Raw genomic sequence first — 25421 nt, forward strand, 5'->3', positions numbered from 1 at the left:
GTTTGTATGTGACGTCATGGCGGCCATGTTGGTGGACAGAAACTATAAGATTTTTCTCCCCTGCGAGTTCACTGCCACTTTTATGCAAACTATGTGAACAAATTTTCTTTTGTTTTCGCCACCGACATGGCGGAAATGCAGGCTACCTATAGTAAGTTTGCAACATCGTCTTTATTGATTGGCAAGCGATTGGCAATTTGCTTATGCTAAAATTCATGGGCCAGTCACGAAGTTAAGATGTATCCAAAGTATTGTTTCTTGGCAATAGCCTATTAGTATTCCAACTGCCAAGGATACATGTTAACTTAAGAGGGTTTCGTGAATCTGACCCCAGCACCTGTTAAGCAGCACAAATGTATAGAGCTTCCACCATCAATTTTATGCTGTAAAGCGGAAGAGGACCATCACATAAGATGAAGTTAAGGTCAACGATTGGCAGTTCTCTCATGCTAAATTGAGCACGTTTTCCGTAACACCGCTCCCAGAGATGTGTTTGCAAATCGAAAAATACTCCTCTGTAGCACAAATGTACAGAACTTCCGCCATCAATGTTAGACTGTAAAAGAAGATGAAAAGACTTGCCTCACTATGTGTATTTGCCGATTACCGCCCGAGTGTGGTACGTCATCATTACCCATTTATTCCGTGCGCGCCCTGTTCAAGCAAAGTCGACATTTCATCCGCTATCAGAACTGTAGACTTCAACTGTAAGCATACAAATTGCATATTTTAGCTGTAGGTACGTTTATTGGCAGGTTACATGGATGCTTCCTGTAACTACACGACCTCGGAAGCAAATAACAAGCATCCAATGGCAACTAGGAAAGAACTACAGTTTGAATATGGCTAATTAAGAACTGGGGTGTCCAAGGTGGTCCACACCAAGGTCAATAAGAAGTGCAAAGCATGTCTATTTTGAGGATTATTGCTTAAACACTGAAATTATCAATCAACTAGACAGCAACACTAGAAAAATGAAAAACACTTGTATCAGCTAACACATACCTTGAATAACAAGATCAACGTGAGTCACAAACTATTGAATAACATAACATTATCAAAAGTTAAATCCCTAAAAATACACACGATTCAACTTCATAACATGCGCATAATTGAAAGTATGTATGTCTACCGAAATCTATAAATCCGTTAGAAAAATGTATGAAAAGATGTACTTCAAAAGTAGTATGTCACAATTTGTAAAAACAAATGTATTACTAGTTATAAAAATCAAGGAAATTGTAAACATTTATACCAAAAGATGTCAGAGCAGTTTAAGCATATAGGGTACAATGAAACTAATCTAACAAATGTACTCTTAAAATTAATCAGATTAAACCAAGTTAAACAATACATATTCAGATGCAGGTAGCGTCCGTAATTCTTGTCCAAATGTCCATGTGGAAAGGTTGCGAATTGTCACCAGAAGTCTTCACTTGTATAATTCAACTGATATTAAGAAAATGTTCAGACTGCTCATGCCTTGAATCGAAACGTTTACCCTGTTCTAGAAACCGGAAACTCGAACCATTTCACTCAAGGTACTTCCTTTCCTATTTACGAGTGTATAAAAACTATCGAATTCATCAACTTCCCCACTTTTTAAAACCAAGATCTTGTCACAGTCTCTAATTGTGTGCAAACGATGAGCTATAGTGATGACTGTGGAGTCACGCAGTTTCTCACGCACTACGTTCCAGATTGTTTGTTCTGTGTCTGGATCCACATGCGCAGTTGGTTCATCCAAAATAATGATCTTGTTCCTCTGCAACAACACACGAGCCAAACAGATCAATTGTCGCTCTCCTACGCTGACATTTGCACCATGTTCCAACAACTCGTAATCAAGCTGTCCCTCCAGGCTTTGAACGACATCTTTCAGTTGCACATCCTCCAATGCTCGCCATAAATCTGCGTCTTTGAACTGCTCCATAAGGTCGAGGTTTTTCCTCACCGATCCACTAAAAAGGACAGGGTGCTGGCCAAGAAGAGATATACATCTCCGAGCTTCTCGGAGATTGATCTCCTTTATTCCAACTCCATCAAGTATTATTTCTCCATCAGCGTCTGGCATGCGCATAATAGCTGCCACAAATGATGATTTCCCTGCAAGTTAATTTTCTTCAGCACTTGAGGTCCCCCAGGATAGTATGTCAGTGATACGTCTTGGAATGTGATATTTCCTTCGTGTGGCCAGTGTTTCGGGGGAAGTCGCTCCACTTTGTATCCAGGCTCAGATTCAAGCTTGGTGTACGTCATGACTCGCTCAACTGAAGTCATTAAATTCTCGACTTCTGTTGCTCTTTTGACAGCGATTTGATTCAGAGTCATGGTCTGAAAGGCGTAAACTAAGGCCAGTCCGGCGAGGGCTAATTGGAAAAAAATAAACAGAAGCATTTTATTGGTGAATGAAGCATATAGGAGAATCTTAGCTGACGTCATTGTTTACACTTTGTCTCATATATCAAACAACATGCTACACTGAACAAGTGGACACCATAAACCACATGAGCTTGTCATATTTGGTAATCAGGGTGAATATCAGTGTGATATGTTGAATACTCTTGTAGAAATCAGCTTTCAATAACTGAAATTTACAAAAAAGTTATGGCTGTGTGGCAGCTCTCGTCATCCAGACGTTAATTAATATGAGACATTAACATGTCTGAAATTAAATATTCATCACGAGTTGACACGAAAGTTTTGTCTTCATTTCGGTAAATGGCTCACACACGAAAAGCGTCCCATTGTTTGTTTCAACCAAAATTACAAGCCAATTACATGGAAATGAGTCAAATGCCTTTATCTGTGGGTAAAACAAGAAAAAAAAGGAAAGTATTACGGGCTGAGAATACACATACTAGTTTTGATAGATAGATAGATAGATAGATAGATAGATAGATAGACAGATCGATCGATAGATCGATCGATAGATAGATAGATAGATAGATAGATAGATAGATAGATAGATAGATAGATAGATAGATAGATAGATAGATAGATAGGTAGGTAGGTAGGTAGGTAGGTAGGTAGGTAGGTAGGTAGGTAGGTAGGTAGGTAGGTAGGTAGGTAGATAGATAGATAGATAGATAGATAGATAGATAGATAGATAGATAGATAGATAGATAGATAGATAGATAGATAGTTCTGATCAAAATCGCAGCCAGAGACTGAATTAGATTAATCGTTACAATAACAACATTAATAAAAGGTAAGAAAAATATAATATAAAATGCACACTATAAATATAACTAGAAATTTAATCACAATTACTATATATAAATGTGTTCCTAAGTCTCTTCGTCTTAGCCAGAGGGACATTAAAATTCCTCTTTCGTCTTAAATTAAATTCACAAATGTTACGAGGTGGCAAGAACTCATGCAATTTATGGTCTGGGTTACAAGTTATGGAATCAAAAAGCTTGGTTGTGATGAACTGCGAGCGTCGAGAGTTAACCTTTTTGTCGCTCAATGTGTATTTTAATCACAAAGTCTTAACCATAAACAATGACGTGATTACTAGGATCCTCTAAATTTCGAAATAACATCATAAAACCAGATGACAATTATCTCAATTCATACCTTCTCATGCGTTCTCAGCAAATGAACACTATCAAATTATTCCAACGTTAATTTATGAATGGAACAGCGAAATAGACAACTATAAAAATATTGTGTAAATTGCAAGCGGCCCAGGAATCTTCGTGCTGTCTTTGATGAGAGATTGTGGTGTGCATTTATTATGATCCAACAAGGGGACATTAAGGCCGGTGCCTCCAGGCGCAGACAGATTTTTGCGCCCTTTATAACTGTGTGTTAAAAGTAGATTTTAGCAAGGAATCCATAACAACAATTGGGGGTAGCCACGTATATTTCAGCAACAATACATAATAACAATTTTTTAAGATTTAAGATCATTTCGAGATGCGCAGAACGTATGTATACTAGGAAAAGGAGTCCTTTTAAAAACAAAGCATAGTTGTTCTGTATGTGCCTACCCGCATCTTGAGACGCCAAAATTGCAGCAACAGCCACCGCGCCATCTAACAATACAGTGAGCAGGTCCAAACGTACACCAAGCCAACGTCCACCTGCCTCCACCATAATTAATGACTGATTATGAACATCTTGGTACCTGCAACAATAAATCAGTGATCACTTAAATTAGGACTTCTAAGTTTTATTTGTGTTTCTTAAATAAACAGTAGTAGAAGCGTTTATTCGTAAATCATCGCGCTAAGAAGCGAGACCTTGAACAACACCTTCCCTTCCCGGCTATGCTATATACAATATCTCCGAAAAGAACCAAGTCAGCTTGCGTGGCTCTCGATAATACGAGGAAGGGAGAGAGGAGTCAGGCGCACGCGAAGTAAGGAAACTCACTTCCCACCAGGGCACCGTGGTTTCCACGTACGTCGTACACGCGCCCAACCCTCGTCTCTGAAAACACCAGTGACCCTTATTCCGCTGATTAGTTGGCGTACCTGAACGCATTTGCTCCTGCGCTATGAGATGTCCTCCTTCATCTCAAACGATTAACTCGCCTCTCATCGCTACCCATAAACATTCTCGATAATCAAAAAATCTTGTCTCCGGTTACAGTTAAGCCCTATCGTGACAGCTACCTACTACGCAAAGCACTGTATTTTGTTTTTAACCCGGAGCGGGGGTGGGGGAGGGGGCGGTGGCGGTGACAGGGAGGGGGTGATACTCCTTTATATGAGCTATATGGGTATGTGCGGGTCCAAAGGGTATTGTTTTAGAGCCGTTTTTTGATCTGAAATAGGGTATAGATTTCGGCCATTTTGGTCTGAAATCCTGAAAACGAGTATGGATTCTAAAAACCCGATCTGAAAATGAGTATGGATTTCACAAAAAACGATACCGGAAAATTACACATTTTGGTCTGAAATATAATAAGTCAGGGTTTGCAGAGCCATGCCGCACAGCCCCATCAAAAGTTCCGCGGAGTACCACCCGGGTACACTTACACTTACCCGTAAAACTGATCCACGAAATCTCTTTGTCTTTTCCTTGTTCGAATCGTGTCCAGCCCATCCAGGGTCTCCGAAATATGAGAATAAACGGGACTACGAGAAATCGACTCTAACCTTTGGATCTCTCTGGAGGTTTTTGAGTAATACCTTGAAATACACACATTCAAAACAGAAAGTGGAACAACAACAGATAGAAGCCAGGGATTTGTGACAACTGGAACAAGAATTCCTGATAACACAAGCAAAAACATTTGGATGGACATAAGAAAAATTTTAGGCAATACTTCGTCCACAAGACCGATATCTTTAGAGAACCGATTCAAGATTCTTCCCACGGGATTTGAATCAAACAATAGGACTGGTGCTTGTAAAACAGCCACAACCATTTTGTTATGAAGACACTCAGAACATCTTAGAGAAACCACCAGGAAACTGTATGCTCGAAAGATGGCGAATATCAAAGATGAACCGGCCAGACAACCATAGATAATTAGGTTAATCTTGTTTCGCTGAGCATCTGTAGGCCACATTGTAAGAAAAGAGAGCCACACATCAGGGGAGACTATCATTACTGAAAAAGAAGAGGGAAAATAACAATTTCAAAGACGAGAATAAATAAATACCACCGTTTTAAAGGACGGGATACACTACGAATAATGAATAATGCGTTTTTATTGGATGCAGTTCTATTTTTTTTTTGCATGGACAGTTGGTACAAGATGCGACATTGAAAACTTGGGTCACTTTGTTCCCGCTACATTCAAACCAGTTGCATTTCATACAATTTTCAGTGGCGACAAAATCTTGTCCTGCAGAAAAACGTTTCTATAAGAGTGGTGCATGATGTTATACGGGGGAAACTGTCCCTCCAACATGTCAGCACTTCATGTTCTGCGACATGTCGTCTAGTTTGTTCTAATCTTTTAACCTAGGGAAGTAATTTACCTAATCTATATGGCGCATTTCAAGAACTACTCAAAACTTATTCCTTAGTCTTATTGAACAGCGAAAGTCGTACAGAGCGAAATTAAAGCCGGAATAGCTGTATAGACTGGAAATACAAGTCATTAGCATTTTGAAGACCGAAGCAGGCTCTCTAGTCTGATTTTCCCGTTCTTGAAATTTAAGCAGGATTTCAAGGGCGATCCCACAATGTGGGACAATTTAGGATCAGTGAAGATGCCTTTATTGAGGATTTGGCTCTCCAATCGGATACATTTTTGCCTTAATTTTATTTCCATGACATGGGACGACGAACATACTGGAGGACGGGATATCAGTAAATTTTCTGTAAAACGACCCCCCATGATAACGCTGCTAAGTTCAAGCAAGTTCAAAACGGCGATTTCAATTTTTCAAATTAATCTTCTCTGAAGACCAGGAGATTTTAAAACTCGTCTCCGGGAACCCGGCGACAGCATTTAACTAAATTACGTAAATGCTGTTTTACGCATTAACAGATCGTTTAATGCCCTTTAAAACGCATATTTTGTTTATCGAACGGCGTAATACATTGAAATCTGTAAGGGCACTTTTGCTGAAATTTTAGGCCCGAAATTGTATTACTCGAGTTGTTTTCAGTGCCACGAACTTTTGAGGTCATTCGAAGAAAACTCTAATGTTTCTTTACCGATAAATCCGAATTTCCAAGACGAGTACGGCTTCACGAGCAGATAGGTAAGTGAAAAGACCTTTGGGTACTCCTGATGGAATTACTTTTGAATAGCACTCAAATCAAAATACATGGTATTGCTGTTATTTGTTAGCCGATTTACCTTCTAGGCGCAGTGGAAAGAGCGACAGAATCAGCAAAAAAAGCTGCGATTTACCTTGCGTAAAAAGGCACAAGCAAATTACTGCAAGGATCACCGGGCAAGATACTCCGCTTCTAAAGTACTTCCAGTAAGTTGTAGAAGAAACCACTCCGATTACCCGATCTTCTTCTAATATTTGGAGACCGTGGGCTTCATTGGTTTGGGAGACAATTCTGCCAAAGTTGCCAGTATCTTCATCTTTCTCTTCTTTCTCCCGATCAGTACTGTTCTGTGAATTGTTTTCGCCCAATTTCTTGTAGAGTGGATCAACAGTTGCATTCAGAATACCTTTCTCTTTTAACTCAGTGAAGCTTCCTGCTCCCAATACACGACCTTTGTAAAGCATAATCACGTTATCGGCCCCCTGCATGTGCTGTTCTTGGTGAGAGGCTATCACCAACGTCTTATGACGCAGTAGACCCTTGATGCATTTCTCAAAGATTTGTTGGCCAACTTTGAAGTCCACAGCACTCAGGGGGTCATCCAACAGGTAAAGGTCTACATCAGCGTAGACCGCACGAGCTAAGCTTACTCTCGCCCGCTGGCCTCCGCTTAGAACTTCACCACGTTCTCCAACAATCGTTTGATCACCGTCAGGAAATTGCTGGATGTCTTCTTTCAGGGCGCATGCGTCAACGGTTCTGGTGTACTTGGCTTCATCGTATTGTTCACCAAACAAAATGTTTTCTCTTATAGTCCCAGAGAAGACCCAAGCTAATTGCGGTACGTAAGCAAGAGTTCCATCGCAGCTTATGGTCCCGCTTAAATCTTGAAGTTCACCTGAGATTGTTGAGAGAAGAGTAGATTTTCCACTGCCTACTGGTCCGGTGATGACTGTTAAGCTCCCTGACTGGGCGGTAAACTCGATATCTTGAAGAATAAATTCATCTTCTCGCTTGGTTTGTTTCCTCGTAAGTCCTGCAACCTGTAAAATCGTTGATTTTTTCACGGCACTAAGTGCCGAAATTTCTCCATTTTCTTCACGATGATCTATCTTGTTATTTCTTTTGAAAATCACAGCACTTTTGTCGGCCTCACTGTCAGCACCCTGATCAAAACAGTTTAAAGAGAGAAACTCTTCTATTCTGGCCAGTGAGGCATACGCGTCGCATGTTTCTTGCAAACCATAAGCCACGTCTGTGCAAATGGACAATCGTAACAGACTGATAAAAGCGAAAAACATAAAAACATTTACAGGTGTTAGTGGCTGACCAGTTAGTACCAGAGTGATTATAGACACCAGGGTCGCTATTGGTGTTGAACTGTATTCCAAAGCAGCAATAGCTGATAGAACGGCACTCTTCTTAAGGATAACGTCTACTTCTTCTCTGAAAAGAAAAGAAAAAAGATAAAGAGATAGCAAAATACATCATACAATCAGGAAGTATGATTACAATAAAAACGCCACAACTCTAATTTAAAATTAAGGAGGCCCTTGACAATTTGAAAAAGTGGTGACGGAATTCGAGCTGAAGAGAACTGAAACGCTTCCCATTTAGACAAAACGTTTGTTTTAAAATACCGGAAACGTTCAGTGTCAAATGGAATGGCCTTTTTTCACTCGGGAGAAGAGCCTCGTTTCCAGTTCTAAACCTCTCAGTTGTAAATATAGCGAAACTTAGGCGATGGCGCACGAAGCAAGAAAAATGGAGGGTATGGACACTTGAGCAAATGGACGGTAATTTGTGTTCAAAGATTAAATTCTGTAGCTCTCAAGGTCATCCGTTTGCTCTTCCTGGAATGTCCAAGCGTGCTATTTGAACTTCAACCGATTTCACTGGATATTTTGGCTTTGATCAAAAGACAAGACAGTAGATAAGTTTGCGGACTTATGAATGGAACTGCAGTTTCTATTACGTATACTAGAAACAGTGTTCACTAGAGCTGCCCCTGGTTTTGACGATTTGTATTGAATATAAATATTGTGTATACGACTGTTTAAATTAATACAGATAGAAATAGTCAACATATTGCTTTGTAAATCTGACAATTAAATCTATTACAATCATACAATATGTGACCTTTCACGGGTAAACGTACGCTAACGGCTTTCCGTTAAACGGGTAAAACGAACGGCTGCCGAATGGGTCACAAACGGGTCACCAAGCCGTTTGAAACGGGTTCCACTGAACGTTTGAACGGTTAATTGAGTATTCCGAACGGGTAGCCAAACCGTTCGAACGGCTCAGGAAAAATCCCGAAGGGGTAACCAAACCGTTCGAACGGCTCGTAAAAAAAATTCGAACGGGTGACCAAAACGTTTGAACGACTCATAAAAAATTTCGAACGGGTAAGCTAAACGTTCAAACAGCTCACGAAAATCTCAAATGGGTGATCTAAACGTTCGAACTGCTCGGAAAAAATTTAGAACGGGTAGTCAATGATTCAAGTAAGCCAATTAACTTGATATTATCATTCGTTTCGCTCACTTCGAACGAATTCCGTGGCGTGAACCGCCAAACAGCTCACTTAAATTAATTTTAAACGGATAGCTATAAAATCGTTGAAACTAGCGCTATTTCTGCCTATTTCACTGCTGAAATTCATAGAAAGTAGACTACAAAAAGGCAAAGAGCATTCGCTGACGGGTTTAGTAAAAGAAGGAAATCAAAACCCGTAAATCAACAGTGAATTAATGCATACTTATTTGGTGTTTGCCTTGATGTGTTTGTACTTGCTATTTTACAAACTAAATACACGACTTTTTGTATCTGGCAGCTTCCGATACATTTCCACGCTAATCTTTCTGACTTTTGACTACAACCAAGCGCACATTCCCTCATTCGGTTTGGTTGTGTGTAAATACATCGATCTTGCGCCAAATTTGCTTAAAAGAGTTATCTTGCGAGCACACTGAAAATTCTATCACATGACTACCAGAGCGGGAGATCCTATGAGATAGCACAGCGCACGCGCAAGATCATTGCATAGCTTGCATCGCCAGCAAGATCACGTCTGGACGATTGTCGTTGGAATTTCGCTTGAAAATATTGCTTAGTCTTACGCAGTAAGGCTTACATAAGCATACACCGAGTTAACGTAGTTGACCCCATCTCAATCTAACTGTTCACGTGTTGTAACTACTCGTACTTCAACGTAGTTGAAGTCAGACGATTTACCGCCTTAAGCATGGCGGATGCGGACGGCCCAAGTAAAGACGAACTTTTGGGGGAAGAAAGCACACCGGGTCTTACATCTACAGGCTCAATGTTCGCCGCTCTTCTCCAGGAGATGAAAAAATGAATGAGAACATCTTGGCCATAAGTGAGCCCGCTGAATTTAGCGACGGCTCCCCTGAGAGGGAAAACAATGTCATGGAGTCACTCGACGAACGAGTAGCCGCGCTAACAGCTAGCGGGTCATCAGAACCAAATGTTTTGGCTGATATCGCTCGCGATCTAGATGCCAGTGAGAAAGCCAGCGAGGGTCTGGCAGGTATCGTAAACTCTCTTTTGAAAGAGAAGTTGCCGGACGAGAAGATCCAATCGAAGATTGATCTTTACCCTCGACCACAAAACGCGACAGGACTCAGAACGCCACGTATAAATCAACTAATATGGAACCAAATATCCACGTCGAGGACAAACGACTCCAGAACCCAAAAATCGCAGAATGCATTGGTGGCAGGCGCAGTCACCATGATGAAAGCAACAGACCTAGTCCTTGAATCTGCATTGAAGGACAACAAGGAGTTGGTCAAGTTCATGACTGATGCCATTGCACTCACACTATGCTGCATTATGCAGTAGCTCACCGGTCGACCAGACCTACGAGTATCTATTCGGAGACCTCTCCAAGTTGGCAAAAGACATCACAGATGCCAACCGACTCACTAAAAAGGTGCGTCCCTCAGCCCCACAGGCTAGTCACAGCCGTGATAGAAATAATCGTCTTGCATAATTGGCGGTAGAAAAATCTACGGACACTACAGCAACAATCGCTATGCTCCATATCGTGGGAGAAACGATTTTTTATTCAAAGGCCAGCCTCCTCGGGGCCGGAAAAAAGAGGGGAACACAAACAAACAGTAAACATTGGGGTAAGCTCACATGATAATGTTGCATTTTTACCCGACCTTACGACCTTTCACGCAGGCAATCTGAGAGAGTGTTTGCCCAGTTTGCGTAAAATTACAAGTGATATAAAAATATTAGACTATTTATCTGGTGTAAAAATTTCTTTTGAAGAAGGCCTTGTGCCCTGTCAAGCACATTACATGCCGAGTGTCTTTAATGCTCAAGAAGAGCTTATAGTTCAACAGGAAATAAAAACCCTTCTAGAAAAAGGAGTAATTCAACGCTCACATCATGAACCTGGTGAATTCATATTTACAATTTTTCTTAGACCCAAATCTGGTGGGTCTTTTCGAATGATCCTCAACCTTAAGAGTTTAATAAGTCGGTGGAGCACCATCATTTTAAAATGGACACTCTTGACACAGTTGCAAAAATAATTAGACCAGGTTGTTATATGGCATCAGTGGATCTAAAGGATGCCTATTACACCGTGCCTATACAGAAAGACCACCAAAATTTTTTGAAATTTGAATTTAAGGGTTGCCTTTATAAATATACTTGCCCCCTAATGGCCTCTCGAGTGCTCCACGCATTTTTACAAAGATGCTTAAGCCAGTTTATTCAACACAACACAACCAGGGCCATATAAGCATGGATGATATTGATGACTCCTATTTGCAAGGTGACACCAGGGATGAATGCAAGCTTAACATTGTTAGCACTGTGAACCTGTTCGCTGAACTAGGTTTTTACATTCACCCCAACAAGTCAGTATTTCCCCCTACTCAAACACTGACATTCCTTGGTTTTATTCTCGATTTAGTAAAAATGACAATCTCACTAACACCACAAAAAAAAAACAAAGCTTGCCGCCAGATGGTACAGAAGGCCACACCCCTAATTTTAGACGTAGCCATGGTAATCGGCCTCATAGTTTCCTTGTTCCCAGGGGCAGAGTATGGACCTCTCCACTACAGGGGACTTGAACACGATAAAACAAATGCACTTGCAGCTAATGCAGGGAATTTCAATATGCCAATGGAATTGTCTGAGGCATCAATTCAGGAACTGCTTTGGTGGATTATATGTGCACCACGGGCCCAGAAGCGCATCTGCTACCCTACACCCTCAATGATTATACAGGCAGATGCTTCCAAAAAGGGATGGGGAGCAGTATTTGATGGATGAAAGATTGGGGGGAGGTGGGCTTTGAAGCACATCAATCTGTTAGAACTGCAGGCAGCTTTTTTTGGCCTTAAATCCTTTGCAGATCATACTAGGGGGCTACATATTCAGCTGCAGTTAGACAACACAACGGCAGTTGCCTATGTTAATAACATGAGGGGTTCTAAATTTCTTGAGTTAGACCAACTAGCTAACGACTTGTGGGGATGGTCAATTTCTCGGGAGATATGGGTCTCTGCTGTCCATATTCCTGGAATATCAAATATCGATGCAGATGAACAGTCCCGCAATTTCAATGATAAGCACGAGTGGGCTTTGAACACTGGAGCTTTCTATCACCCTTTCCATTCTCCCTCCCTGTGGGAGTTATATGCAAATATTTCACTTTTTGGAACATACTTGCTGTTCCTCTGTGGGGTGAGTTGGGGTTTCTTCCTTTCTGACACCCACACCTTTTAAGAATGATCTTGCTCGTGCGCTGTGCTATCTCCTCTGATCTCCTTGCTCTGTTCATCATGTGATAGAATCTCAATCAAACTTCAACTTACAGGTAAGTCTCGTTTAATCTTCCAATTACCCGCTACCACCTTGCGCGCTTGTTGAAAATCAACCGGTACCACCTTGCGCGCCTAGTTTCTTCAAATCGAGATATTTTCTGTACTACTAAACCAAAAAATGTATCAGATTTCACTAATTAAATATTCAGAATCTTCCTAAATACGCGCGGACTGCTATTATGTCTCCTCGGGTTTTGGCCTCTGGGCCAAAACCCTGCGGGGGCAAAAATGGATCGAAATCCATCAATCAAAGAAGATAAAACCCTATATACAGTGGACATAACACTCTGAAAGCCTTTAGTTGGACGATGGACAATAATAAAACGCGAACAATCACTTTCCGCATGGGCAACTTCTGTGACTATAAAAAACATTGTTACTTAACAATTTTGTTGGATATATTTAAAGAAATCCTGCAACGTTTGTTGGTTATTGCTTGGATATTGAAACAAAAAGTTACGAATTTTTGAAGTCAATGCGGACACTTTCTGTCCTAGGGGGTTAGAGACTTATTATTGACAATGGGTGTAACTAACTACAGTCGAACCTCCCGTAAGCGACCACCCAAAATGTCAAGACTTACCCCATTCAAACCCATATAATAAGTTCTAGTAGCCACAAAAATATTTTAACTGTGAATTTCGTTGAATATGTCCACAAACGACAAAACAGGCGACTAATAAGGACATTTGACTGAAAGGACGAACAAACACGCGAAATGTCAGTTGAAAACAAACATCTGGTGAATAAAGCAACTCGCAAGTCGCTTAGAAATTAAATGCAATTTTGCAGGCAATTGCCGGTAATTTTCAATGTTTAACATATTTCAAACTATTCACAAATACTTAAATCGTTGGCATACGACAAATATTCGTGGATAAATTAATTTTAAACATTCACAGAGCTATTTAAAGTTATGAATTGTTTTGAACATTTTGTGTTGGACTTTATTGTGTAATTCATTCGCAGCGCATATTTTTATTTGTAAACACGTAGTAAACGCTTAAATATTTCGGACCACAACCAAACATTATTTTTTCCTGTATTCTCCTTTTGTTAACGTTTACTTAGAGACTAGAATTATTTCTTTAGGAGAAACATTTACACAGTTATGAGTTGTTTTGAATTTTTATGCATTGGACTTATGTAATTCATTCGCCATTCGCAGCGCATATTTGTAAACTTAACACGCTCCAATTTTAAGCGCTCATTGAAATATTTCAGACCACAGCCAAACATGCTTTTTCCTGTATTCTCCTTTTGTTAAGTTTACTTAGAGATTAGAATTATTTCTTTAGAAGAAATATTCACAGAGTTATAAATTGTTTTGAACATTTTGCATTGGACGTGTATAATTCATTCTCCATTCGCAGCGCGTATCAGTGTGAACAAGCTCTAATTATGAGCACTCGTTAAAATATTTCAGACCACAACCAAACATTATCTTTCCTGTATTCTCCTTTTGTTAACGTTTACCTAGAGACTAGAATTATTTCTGCAGGGGAAACATTCACAGAGTTATGAATTGTTTTGAACATTTTGTGTTGGACTTGTGTATTTCATTCGTCATTCGCAGCGCATATTTATGAACATGCTCTAATTTTAAGCGCTCATTGATATATTTCAGACCACAACCAAACATTATTTTTTCCTGTATTCTCCTTTTACTAAAGTTTACTTAGAGACTAGAATTATTGCTGTAGGAGAAATATTCTCAGAGTTATGAATTGTTCTGAACATTTTGTCAGTGTTGGACTTGTGTAATTCACTTTCCATTCGCAGTGCATAAGTTTGTAAACACGCTCTAGTTTTAAAAGCGCTCACTGAAATATTTCGGGCCACAACCAAACATTATCTTTCCTATATTCTCCTTTTCTTAAATTTTGCTTAGAGACTAGAATTATTTCTTTAGGAGAAATATTCCCAGAGTTATGAATTGTTTTGAACATTTTGGGTTGGACTTGTGTAATTCATTCGCAGCGCATGCTTGTAAACTCGCCCTAATTTTAAAGTAAACGCTCAAATATTTCGATCCAAAGCCAAACATTGACCTATCATATGGTCCATAAAACATCACGTGTAGTGGTTTTAAAACCCGATAAAACCTCCTCCTTATTAGTATGCGGTGTTTAATGTTGTTTTCTTGACACACCCTTTTACAGGAATATTTTTGAGGTCGTTCAAAAAACTCGCAGCACGTGTTTATCGGGTCTAAAACCACTCGGCTGCGCCTCGTGGTTTTAAATCCCGATAAAATACTGCTGCTAGTGTTTTAAACATTACGTGAATTTTCAAATATTTTTATCCCAGCGGCCAAATTACACGCGTGAAAAACATCACGCGGTAGCCAAAGTGCAAGTCGTTTACAAATTAAATGTTTTCTTTCCAGCAACAATCGATCAATTTTCCTTATTGTACGCATATGAAGCTTTACATAGATACATTAATCGCTTCCACAGGACAATTTGCAGAGAGCTTAATTTTTTCATCCACAAGTATTTTATACTCTCAAACGTCATTGGAATTCAGCACTGTGATCTCGCACGATTAACAAGAACACCTAGTTCAAAACATTTTTCGCTGACGCGTAAACAGTTTTGCTTTATATGCACTTAAGATATGTACAACTCCAGAAAGGATGAGGAATTTGTAACGTCATTACGTGTTATTACGTTCATACAATAAGTCGACTTGCATGTATATAAATGCTATTATAATAATTTCATCGGGCATTGCGGCGTATTTTGAAGGCTAAAATGAAGAATGCAGCGGGCTAAAATATATTTTAGCCCGCTGCTCTGAGCCAATAAGAAAGAATAAAACAACGTAGCCAGCCAATCAGAACTGGAAGCCATTCAACTGCTCGAGCCGTTTTCTTGCTTGTTTGACTGGAAGCGCTGCCATCTGCAAAGAAATTGTTTTGAGCTACAAAATCGATGGAAACCTAACGAAGACGCAAATTCTCAGTGGTCTGAGCTAGGTGAAGAGGACTTTAATACAGAAACTCGTAGACGATGGTGGAAATAATGCCTGTAGTAGCTCCACGGCCGGAGGCGAGGTGAGTGTAATTTCAAATAAATTTGTCTTCTTTGAGCGAAACCCGCCCAGTTTAGCAATTGCACATTTAATTTTAACAGTCGGAAGTGACAATTTCTTCGCTGTTTACAAAATTTTCCTTTTTAAAAATTAGAAGCAAAGATTCTTTTGACAAATTTTGCTGTGCTCTGCAGCAAGTGGTCGCTTACAAAGCTAAAAACAAAGGAAAATTCCAAACTTTCTGTTCTCGAAGTGGTCGCAGTCGCTTACGAAAGGTTACAGCTATGGTGATTTGACTAGGAAACTTATGGTATTTTAAAAAACTGGTCGCTTTCGAGAGGTGTTCGCAAAGGGAGGTTCGACTGTAGTGAATTATAAATTCACATGTATTCAGATGGTTTATTATAATTTTAGTTTCTTAGGTCCTTGTAGACTCTTTGGGAAATTCAGGGTTTATTCATACCTTCTTAAATGTTTTATTCTCTCTCGGTATTGATCCTCCCACGCATGCGTCTTGATAGTACGTATTCCTCGGATCACCTGGTTCATCAAAGAGAGGCGTTTGTCGGAAACAGCTGCTGTGCGCAAGCGCAGTAAGGCACCAGCCGAGGACAATACGGTGAAATATGGCACAAGGAAACACAGGAAAATAACTCCCATTAGAGACTGCCAGCCAATCAAATAGACGAGTAAAACTATTACCAGAGGTATTTGAAAGCACGCCATCAAGCCATAAAACAACCAGTTGAGAACTTCCTTTTCCAATCGCTGAACGTCGTTGGATACAAGGTCAATCACGTGACCTGTTGAAAATTTTAATAATGCGTCCTTCCCGAGAAGAAGAGTCTGAAAATTAAAATGAAAAGAAGATCTCAACTTTACTTATCAGAGGATGATACTACCAAGAGAAACGGAATGTAATAAAGAGTGAGGTTGAAGGTAAGTGGGATGCAAGGCGCTGTTAAATGAGTGATGTCCCTTTAGTTTATGGTGTCCATTCAGTGTTCGTATTTTCTTGTTTGACATGCAGTTAAACCTGCATTAAGTGGACTCCATTTTAAGCGGACACCCTCTATTAAGCAGACAACAGCAGAAGTCCCATTTTTTCTCACCAACATTTACCTTAAAAAGAACCTGTACTGTACGGACACCTCTAGGTAAGCGGACGCGGACACCTTAATAACCTTGACTGTTATGGTGATTTCTATTGTTAAAACCCTGTATTAAACGGACCCTGCGAATAAAATGCATGTTTTTTGTCCGCGTTTTAACAGATCGGTCATTTAACTTTGCCGACAAAAGAGTTGTCACATCTTTGTAGAATTAACTCCAGCAAAGCGAGTGCACGTGGATAGCAACTCGGGCGAAGAACATGAACAAGACGCAAAAGAGCCTGCCTTAAAATCTGACCGTGAGGCTTTAAAATTAGAGAGATTTAGCACCGCGTTTACGGCAAACGCCAGGCTGAAATTTTCTCTTTGATGAAACACAATGAACCTTTTTTGGTTTAAGTTTATCTCCACAGCTATCGAGCAAACACGAAAAAGAGAAAAGTGAGTACGAGAAACACAAGTTGATGCATTTTAGAACAAACAGCGGCTTGACGTTTCCCGTTTGGCGTTAGCCGTAACCGCGAAGCTAAATTTCTCTATTGACAGATATGTTACTGGAGTATTGTCGCTATCATCAGAAGGGACGACCTTTCACCTGCCATTAGTTAATGACTTAAGGGGGGAGTCTGGTTAAAATTTTGAGTTGAATTATGGACTCAATCATTTTTTTGTTCTTGTCGTAATTATACAGGAAAACTATTCAACTTTAAAATATAAACACTTCTAATGTCACAAAATACCGTGAAATAGTAAAAAAGTTCAGTCTTTAGTGACGTGTTCAAATTTGTTGATCCGTTGCCATGGTAACCGATTCAAACAAATGTATTTTGGAGGCGTTTTTTACACCGATATGAAGTCCGATGATTCCCTTGTTCCTGCAGTCCTTTCCAAGATCATGACCGTTTTATATTTCCAAACGTGAGAGGCCTGGTTGCATAGTACAGAGTTATTTCGCTGTTCGTGAGGATCGCACAAGAATCGACGCCATGCCAAAAGGAGCAAAAATCGGACGTAAATTGTCCGTACTGAAAAAGAATTGTCAAAAAAAGAAATCAAAATTCAAAGGAGTTCAAAAGCAAAAGAAAGTGCCTGTAGAACTGGCCAGAAACGCTGCTACGGAAATCACGTTTGTCGGTGAAGATGAGTGAACAGTCTGAACAGATTCCACCGCCCGCTGCTTCGGCTTCGTTCAGAAAAATTGCTGCTGAATGCACAGAAAGCTCCTCCGATGAAAGTATAGATCCTAAAGGTGAAATACCAGAAGGATATCGTCTTGTGTCCATGGAAAGTCTCAAAGAATTTGCAAGGAGGATTCATTCAAATTCGCCATGTGCTTCCGGTGAGATCATTATTTTCAATTACTGTAAGCTTATTTTTACTTTCACAATTCACATAGTATTCTCATGTGCTTTTATATTGCAAACTGAAATCATGGCTGGTTTGTACCACTGCCTGAAAATACCAGACAAAGAAAGACATAAGTATTGCCCAAACAATTCTTGGTGCAGGTACAAGAAGAAAATTCCTTGCCCAGATAAGCCTCATCACTTAGATCCAGTGTTTGAAAAGCATTTGCGACCTATTTATGAGAGGCTCAGTGATCCTGCTCTTCTTGCACGGTGTCTTCCAGGCTTTACTCAGAATGCAGATGAGTCTGTGAATTCATTAGTGTGGGTTAGATGCCCAAAGCATAAATGGCATGGGAGAAAGAGGATTCAGCTGCCAACAGCATCAGCTACCCTGCACTTCAGTACAGGAGCAACTGCAAAGCACGAGGTGATGGCAAGGGCTGGGTTAGCTGTTGGGGCCCACACCAGAAGAGAAAGCAGCAGAAGAGACTCTGGGCGAATTAAAAAGGCTGAACAAAGGATCCAGGATCAGCACAAAAAATACAGATGTGCTCGAAGACAAGCGAAACAAAGAGATGAGGAACAGCGCCGACAAAAGGAGGGCACAACTTATGGCGCCGGTGCATTTAACGAACTGACAGTTGCAACAGAACCAGCTAGAAAGAGGAAAAAGAATTAGAAACTATAGTTCATAACTATAAAATGATCTGTTGATACTGCAATAAGATTACTTTTATTAATTTCCTAGTGATGGTTTCCCCTAGGGAATGTTTCATCACTGGTCTTGCTTTCCAAATTTTTAACTGCATTTTTCTCAAAATAGCATTTTTGCGGAGTTTTTAAATGCCCCCCTAGGTTTTTTCTCTTTGGTTTCATCCAATTTCTACCAAATTTGGCTCAGGTACTTATGAAAGGCTGTTCTACAAACCTATTGAGGCTTTTTTCCTTTAGATGAATACAGTTGACGTTATCCCGGGTTGAACTTTTTACAAAATTGTGCTGTTGCTATGGCAACGCAATGTGCTGAAAACCGAAATCGCTCAATAGGTTTGCAGGGGAGTGTGTGTAGTGTTATTGTGAGAAATACTAAACTTACATTGTAAATAGAATAGAAAAAAAAGCAGGGGGGCGTGAAATTAGCAGAAAAAAAGCGTTTATGAAGAATTTGGTTAATAATTAACCACAAATTTGCTTATTATGGTATGTAAACCATTCCAACATTAGATTGTGGTCTACTCTGTTTGCATGCAAAATTCTATGATGATACATTAAATAGCTGGAATTTTATGCACTTTACAATCTGTTACAAATTTGGGCCCAAAATGTAACCAGACTCCCCCCTTAATTCAAATAAGTAGGCTTTAGGAACTGAATCAGCCACGAATAAACGCTTTGTTTTGTATTTTTCGCATAGATTTTACTGTTGTTGTCTATTTATACAAAATATTCTCGCCAGCCGCTGCACGAACCACAGAAACGCGAAATTTTATTTATTACATATTGTTTGTACAGAACTTTTATTTTTGTTTTGATTGTGTGAACCTTTACATAATTCCATCAATATAGATACTGTTAGACCTAACATCTTTAATATTAAAAGCAAATGATCACATATACTTGCCATAGCCAATAGAAATATGGCATTCCACAAGGCCTTTTAATACCGAGGAATATTAATATGACCCTTTTAAGACGAATTCTAAGGGAACCTTGCTGGTTAGTGTGAACTAGCTATCAAAAGCTGTAAAATTTGCAAAGAATGTATGTCTGCGGGGCAATAAAAACTTCACACTTTTAATGATCGTCCCTCTGAATCTATCCAATATTCTCACTGGGGGCCGCCTAGCACAAACGCCCCCTATTCCTATGAGACCTGTGTATTCAAATTCCTGCGCATCTGTGGATCCTCAGGGAAACTGGTTGTGCATAATATTTACAACTTTCGTGTAAATAGGCCTCTTCGTTAAAATGGACACAAGATATCAGGTTGTCGCCCCACCCTCCTCCCCGCAGCGATGGCTCCCTTTCGTGCCTGAGCTCTCCCTCCTTTCCGCCTCTTCCCATAATTTATTTCAAACTGGGGCGTTTGGGAGTGGGAGCTCCCGGTGAAAATTTATTACCATGCCACGTTGAATTGCTAGAAAATGCTCAACTTGCGAAGCTCTTTTAATTTAAAGAGTGTATTTATTTGTAGGGAGTTTTGTTGTTTATGCTAATGACCGCTAATCAGGCCAAGCATAGCCTCCCACGCAGACGTTCTTAGGGGTTCGTCACGCGTTCCTGCCCCAGGAACGCGTGACGAACCTGTAAGAACGTCTGCGTGGGAGGCTAGGCCAAGTATGGCAACAAAGATCCCTCTACAACTTACCTTCATGTAAATTAGTCCCTTTAGGGCGCTGCTTATTCTGATTCCCAGGAGCTCACATCTGTATGTAATCTGGTGTCCAGCAAGGCTACGGATCAGAACATTGATGACCATAGCTAACGCATATCCATAGAGTCGATAAATACGCTGAGATTCAACTGACAACAGGGACGCCATGAAATATCCCAGAAGCAATGGTTCCAGAATGCGACAAAATATATTTATGAACCCGTTTAAGAAAAGGAAAATGACGTCTTTGACAGAGAGCATCTTTGTTACGCTTTTCCAAAGTCTGGGTTTTCTACCCTTTTCTTTGCAATCTGTGATTTCCTCGTCCCATTTTACTTTAAGCTGTTCAGTCACAAAGCAGGTTGTATTTTTTTCAGACAAAGGTAGAAAATCATTTTCATCTAGAGTTTGTTCATTGCCCATCTTGAAGACGTTGTTCATCCATCGGAAGAAAAGAAGGGACACAATGCTGAGTTTTTCCGTATTTGTGTCGTTGGTGATCTTCTTGTATACATTTCTTGCCATGGCTTTGGGTCTAAATTTGATTAAAAAATATGCAAGTCACTCCACTTCAGTTCGCTTATTTATTTGCTAGGAATGTAACCATACTTTATTGCCATGAACACGAGTTCGCTTGCCTGAAGGCTTGTATCACAGCAGGATTTTGTAGGCGAAGCATTTGATCTAATTGGTTACAACAGGTGAAGAGTGATAGAGCTCGGTCAACCGCCATATCTATGGCCCTGGAGACCGATAATGAAAGTGATCTACATGGCTCGTCAGTATAATTGCGTTTTATCCCGCGGAAAATTCCCTCGTGACAAGACACGTACAAGCGCTCCGACAGTTAAATCATGTTTTAAATGAAGTCTGGCTTTTGCGATATCAATCATACTTTCTTATTTGAAATAAGGCTCTTCGCCGTTTCAAACAAGCGATTATTGAAATGTAAGGCTGGCATTACACCTTCGCTTTGATTGGCTGTTTTATTAGATCAACGAAAGTGCTAAAGGTGGGAGGCATTCAAATAACCCAAGATATCTGGCAGGCGGTTTTTCAGCCGCCTCCTCCTCATTCCTCTCATGGTTTCGCCGCTCGTTTTAGTGTCTCGCCAAACTTTTAATCCTGCGCGAACAAAACCGTAAGATACGCAGGCTAGGTGACGAGGTTCCTGACGGATTTGGACTTGGTAATGATACCCACTCGTATATAGGTTACGTCGTCAACGGCTTAAAATGGGCTTCTGGCATAGAATTCTGAACAAGAAAAAACAAGATCCGGCATAGTGCAATTCTGTTAATACTCTCAACCAACGGACGTATTTAGAATTCAGGAATTAAAACAATAATGCTAGCCAATTACTTGGACAGTGTTTGCTTTGTATTTTCTCCTACATTGGCTGCGGTCGAATGGGAGTGCTAATACTGGCATTAACATCAAATTCTATTATTTATCATTCAGCCAAAAATTCAAAAAATAATGGAAAATTATGTCAGTCGTTACTGGTTGCTCCCCAGTCTTCTCGTTAGACACTCTTTTAAGCCGGAACTTTTAAGAACGCTGAGATCATTGTTTTTAATTGCATTATATTTGGTGCTACAAAGAGCAAGATCAACAACTTTGAATACTGGGCGCTTTTGAATGCTCCTAATTTTTCCAGCCAAAACTTGATATGGATATTTTCCATGTTAAATCAGTTGAGTTTCCTGTCTTTACGTACAGTTCAATTTTATATAGCTAGAAAATAAGTTGTTGCGCTTACATATTCATATGTTGGCACTTTATATAATTAGCCAAGCAATAACTAGTTTATAGTATACACGACAGTGATATAAAGTCAGACCTGTTGGCGGCCTTGAGTCGAACGGGTATAGAACGGAGTGAGTTATTTTTGTGCCACTTTGATGCAGCAGTAAGAAGTGTTACTCTTTCGTCCAACCCTATTCCGTTATAATTTTTTGGAGACAGTCTGACAAGTAACACCGTCTGTAATACTGAACCGAATGTTTATATTTGCATTTTTATTTATCTGTACGTTTAAACAGATTGTGACTGTGGGTAGCCATTCAAATTAATAAAGCTAACGCTTACATCGACCAAGTACCAAAACATCCCGCGTGAACGTCTCCAGGCGTCTTGTTTGTACTTTTTTCCCGTTTACCGAAAAGTGTTACTTTGCATATTCCGATTTAAAGTCATGGATTAGTGCTCACAAATTAAGAAACCACTATAAGTTGGGCACTCAATGGCATCGGTTGAAGCTATCATGTGTGACCAGACTCCATATACGATTGATGCGAGGATTGTTTGTACGCTTGGGTCCTTGTATCATTATAACGTGTGTCCGTAACAGTTATTCTGAGAGCCCGCTTAATACAGAAACCCGGATAATACGGACACTTTTACGTCCGTATTCAGAGTGAATCGTGTTCCACTGTATTTCTAAATGAGACATATTAAGACAGATTTCCATATCCTAAGTCTGGAATTTTCTCTGCGATTGGTTAGATTGCAACTATCATGTGGGACTACGGCTCAATATCGTGGTATCTTTTTGAAGTTTATAGGATTATGTGATGATAACAAAACTACCGAGTTATATTCTCTGAGCACTTTATTACCGTAAATCGACTGAACATTGAAAAAGATTGAGAATTAAAGCATTGTTCCTGATTGTTAAAGCGTAGCCGGAGCCTTGAGTAAAGAGGTCGGGGTGTATATAACAGCTACAGTAGACTGAGAAAATGTTTGTTCTAACATAATGTGCGATCACTGAAAATTTACTTGATCCAACATCCAATACATAGCAGTCGTTCGTTGAATTGTGAATTTGCCAGTTGACGCTGTTAGCCAAAAAGAGTTGCCGTGTGCTGGTGGAACGGAATTCAGTTCATGCACCATTGATTGCGAAAGCAATATAATGCTTATGTTTTGCGGTGATCAGACAAACACGTATCTGAGATGAAAATCGCCTTTTTGTTCGATCTAATTTAACCCCAAGAATAGAATTTTACTTTATTTTAAAAGTAAAGACAGTCGAAGCTCTCGTAAGGGACCACCTCGGTGTTTGAAAAAGGTGTCGTAATTAGAGCTGGTCGCTTAAGAGATAAGCTCTCGTAAGCGACCAATTACTTAAACAATCGAGGCTGGTCGCTTACGGGTTTTTTTTAAATTTTTTTTTTTTAATTTTTTTATTTATTTGTTATTGTTTTTTTAGGTACGGCTGGCGAAAGTAAATGTCACGCTAAACGCGATCTCTCATGAATTACGCTTATTGTTGCACAACTAAGAATGTGTTGATGCGTTACTAGTATAATATTGTATTGTATATTGTATATAACGTGAAAATTAAATATCCAAGTTTCCCAAGTCAACATTTTGACTGCGGGACTTGGTGAAATAGTTCTTAATAGATGACTATTTGAGATTGAGTAGTGTCAATTTTCATTAAAGCGTTGAATTCTACGTACAGTACATCAAACTCTTTGCGTTGAATTCTACGTACAGTATATCAAACTCTTTGCGTGGTCGCTTAAATGAGCTTACAAACAGCGCAAGAAAAACCTCTTGGCAGTTCCCAAAAGTGGTTACCGTCGCTTACGGGAGCTTTTAATAAGAAGAGTTTGAGTAAAAGTTAAAAGAGGGTTTCATAGTGTCGGTCACAACTAGAGCTTCTCGCCCAAGAGAGCGGTCGCAAACGAGGCGATCGATCGACGGCTGTGGAGTTGCGAGATTCATGTGGGTGTTAACAGGAGAATGCATGGCGATTGCATGCTGTGAGCTTCCAAATTTTATTTCGCTGAGGGCTGTGAGAAAAATAAACTTTCCCCTGAAAACTTCTTCTTAATAAGAACTTTGAACTGTTGTGCTATCCTAATGATTGGGGAATAACTGCGAAACCTAAAGAGGATAAACCTTAACCACAGGGCACCCAGCTACCCTTGAGAAAAGAAATTTTTACATTTCAGTTCTACGCTATACGCGCTAAGCGGCTCACGAATTACGTCGGAAAGTATAGCAAAGTGGAAAAAAAACTCACCTTGTTAACAACCAGACGTGCGATGAATCCAAAGAAATGGTTGGTTGGTTTCTTGTTCGTGATTCTCTTCAATTTAATTTAACCTATAGCTTTATTTGCATGCGTAACCATTATGATTACCATGAAAATAAAAGAAGACAAACCCCAGGTGACCGACCTGAAATGTAAGGGGGCCAATGAATCCCATCCTCAAGACGTTATTATTACAACTAGTGAAGCGGGGAATTATCAACCGTCAGTTTCATACAATTAAAGAGTGTCCTACTCTGGCAGTACGGCACTACCCATCCGGGATTAACTTGAGCAATGCAAGCAATGTTTAGTTCGTATGGTTATGTATTATCTCGTTGTTGTAAGTAGTAGACGTTATTCTTCCAAAAGGAAGTATAGGCTTTGGAGCGTCTTTCAGAATGAACTCAACCGATGGAAGAACAAAGCTTAGCTCGTCCAAGAAGACAGACCGGGACGAACTACGAGGCACACTGCACATAACAAGACAAACTAAATGGATCAAACTAAACCGAGCGAGAGGCTGAAACGATTTGTAGAGATCGTAAAGGCACTTTTCGGTCCTTAAACGATCGGTAAATTATGTCAGTGCATTATCGAAGCTAGAGACTACTGCAAAGAAAATATAACAAAAAAAGGCATACGTACATGCATACATATATGCACACATAGTCATGTATACCTCATTTTTTAAGCGTGACCGAAAAAATCATGCGTTTTAAGTGAAATAAATATAGACTGGCGCCACTTCCATAACAAATGGCGCATATATACTGGTTATCCCGTTCTTTAAGCGTGATCGAACAAATGATGCGTTCTAAGTGAAACAAAAGATAAACTAGAGCCGCTTTCAAAACAAATGGCGTAAACTTCACCTCGTTCTTTAAGCGTGACCGAACAAATGATAAATTTCTTGCGAAACAATTAAGTATC

The 25421-nt window shown here is 39.9% G+C and overlaps 3 pseudogenes across 2 annotated transcripts in view; 2 read left to right on the forward strand and 1 right to left on the reverse strand.

The window, feature by feature from the left end:
* Positions 1-200: 200 nt before the first annotated feature.
* The window catches only part of LOC146465010 (ATP-binding cassette sub-family C member 4-like), a 52112-nt pseudogene continuing 26891 nt past the window's right edge, over positions 201-25421 (reverse strand). The window contains exons 2-7 of the transcript XR_014868379.1: positions 20435-20975; positions 16069-16451; positions 6827-8139; positions 4998-5568; positions 3999-4135; positions 201-2369 (exon numbers count right to left, since the gene is read on the reverse strand). The product of XR_014868379.1 is annotated as an ATP-binding cassette sub-family C member 4-like (transcript). The remainder of the gene's footprint in view (positions 2370-3998; positions 4136-4997; positions 5569-6826; positions 8140-16068; positions 16452-20434; positions 20976-25421) is intronic.
* On the forward strand, positions 9665-11171 carry LOC146465011 (uncharacterized; annotated as a pseudogene).
* On the forward strand, positions 17424-19408 carry LOC146465012 (uncharacterized; annotated as a pseudogene). The gene is made up of 2 exons (XR_014868385.1): positions 17424-18056; positions 18348-19408. The product of XR_014868385.1 is annotated as an uncharacterized LOC146465012 (transcript).

This window comes from Pavona decussata, unplaced genomic scaffold (genome assembly GCF_977016875.1).
Source record: "Pavona decussata unplaced genomic scaffold, jaPavDecu1.1 SCAFFOLD_158, whole genome shotgun sequence".
NCBI lineage: Eukaryota > Metazoa > Cnidaria > Anthozoa > Scleractinia > Agariciidae > Pavona > Pavona decussata.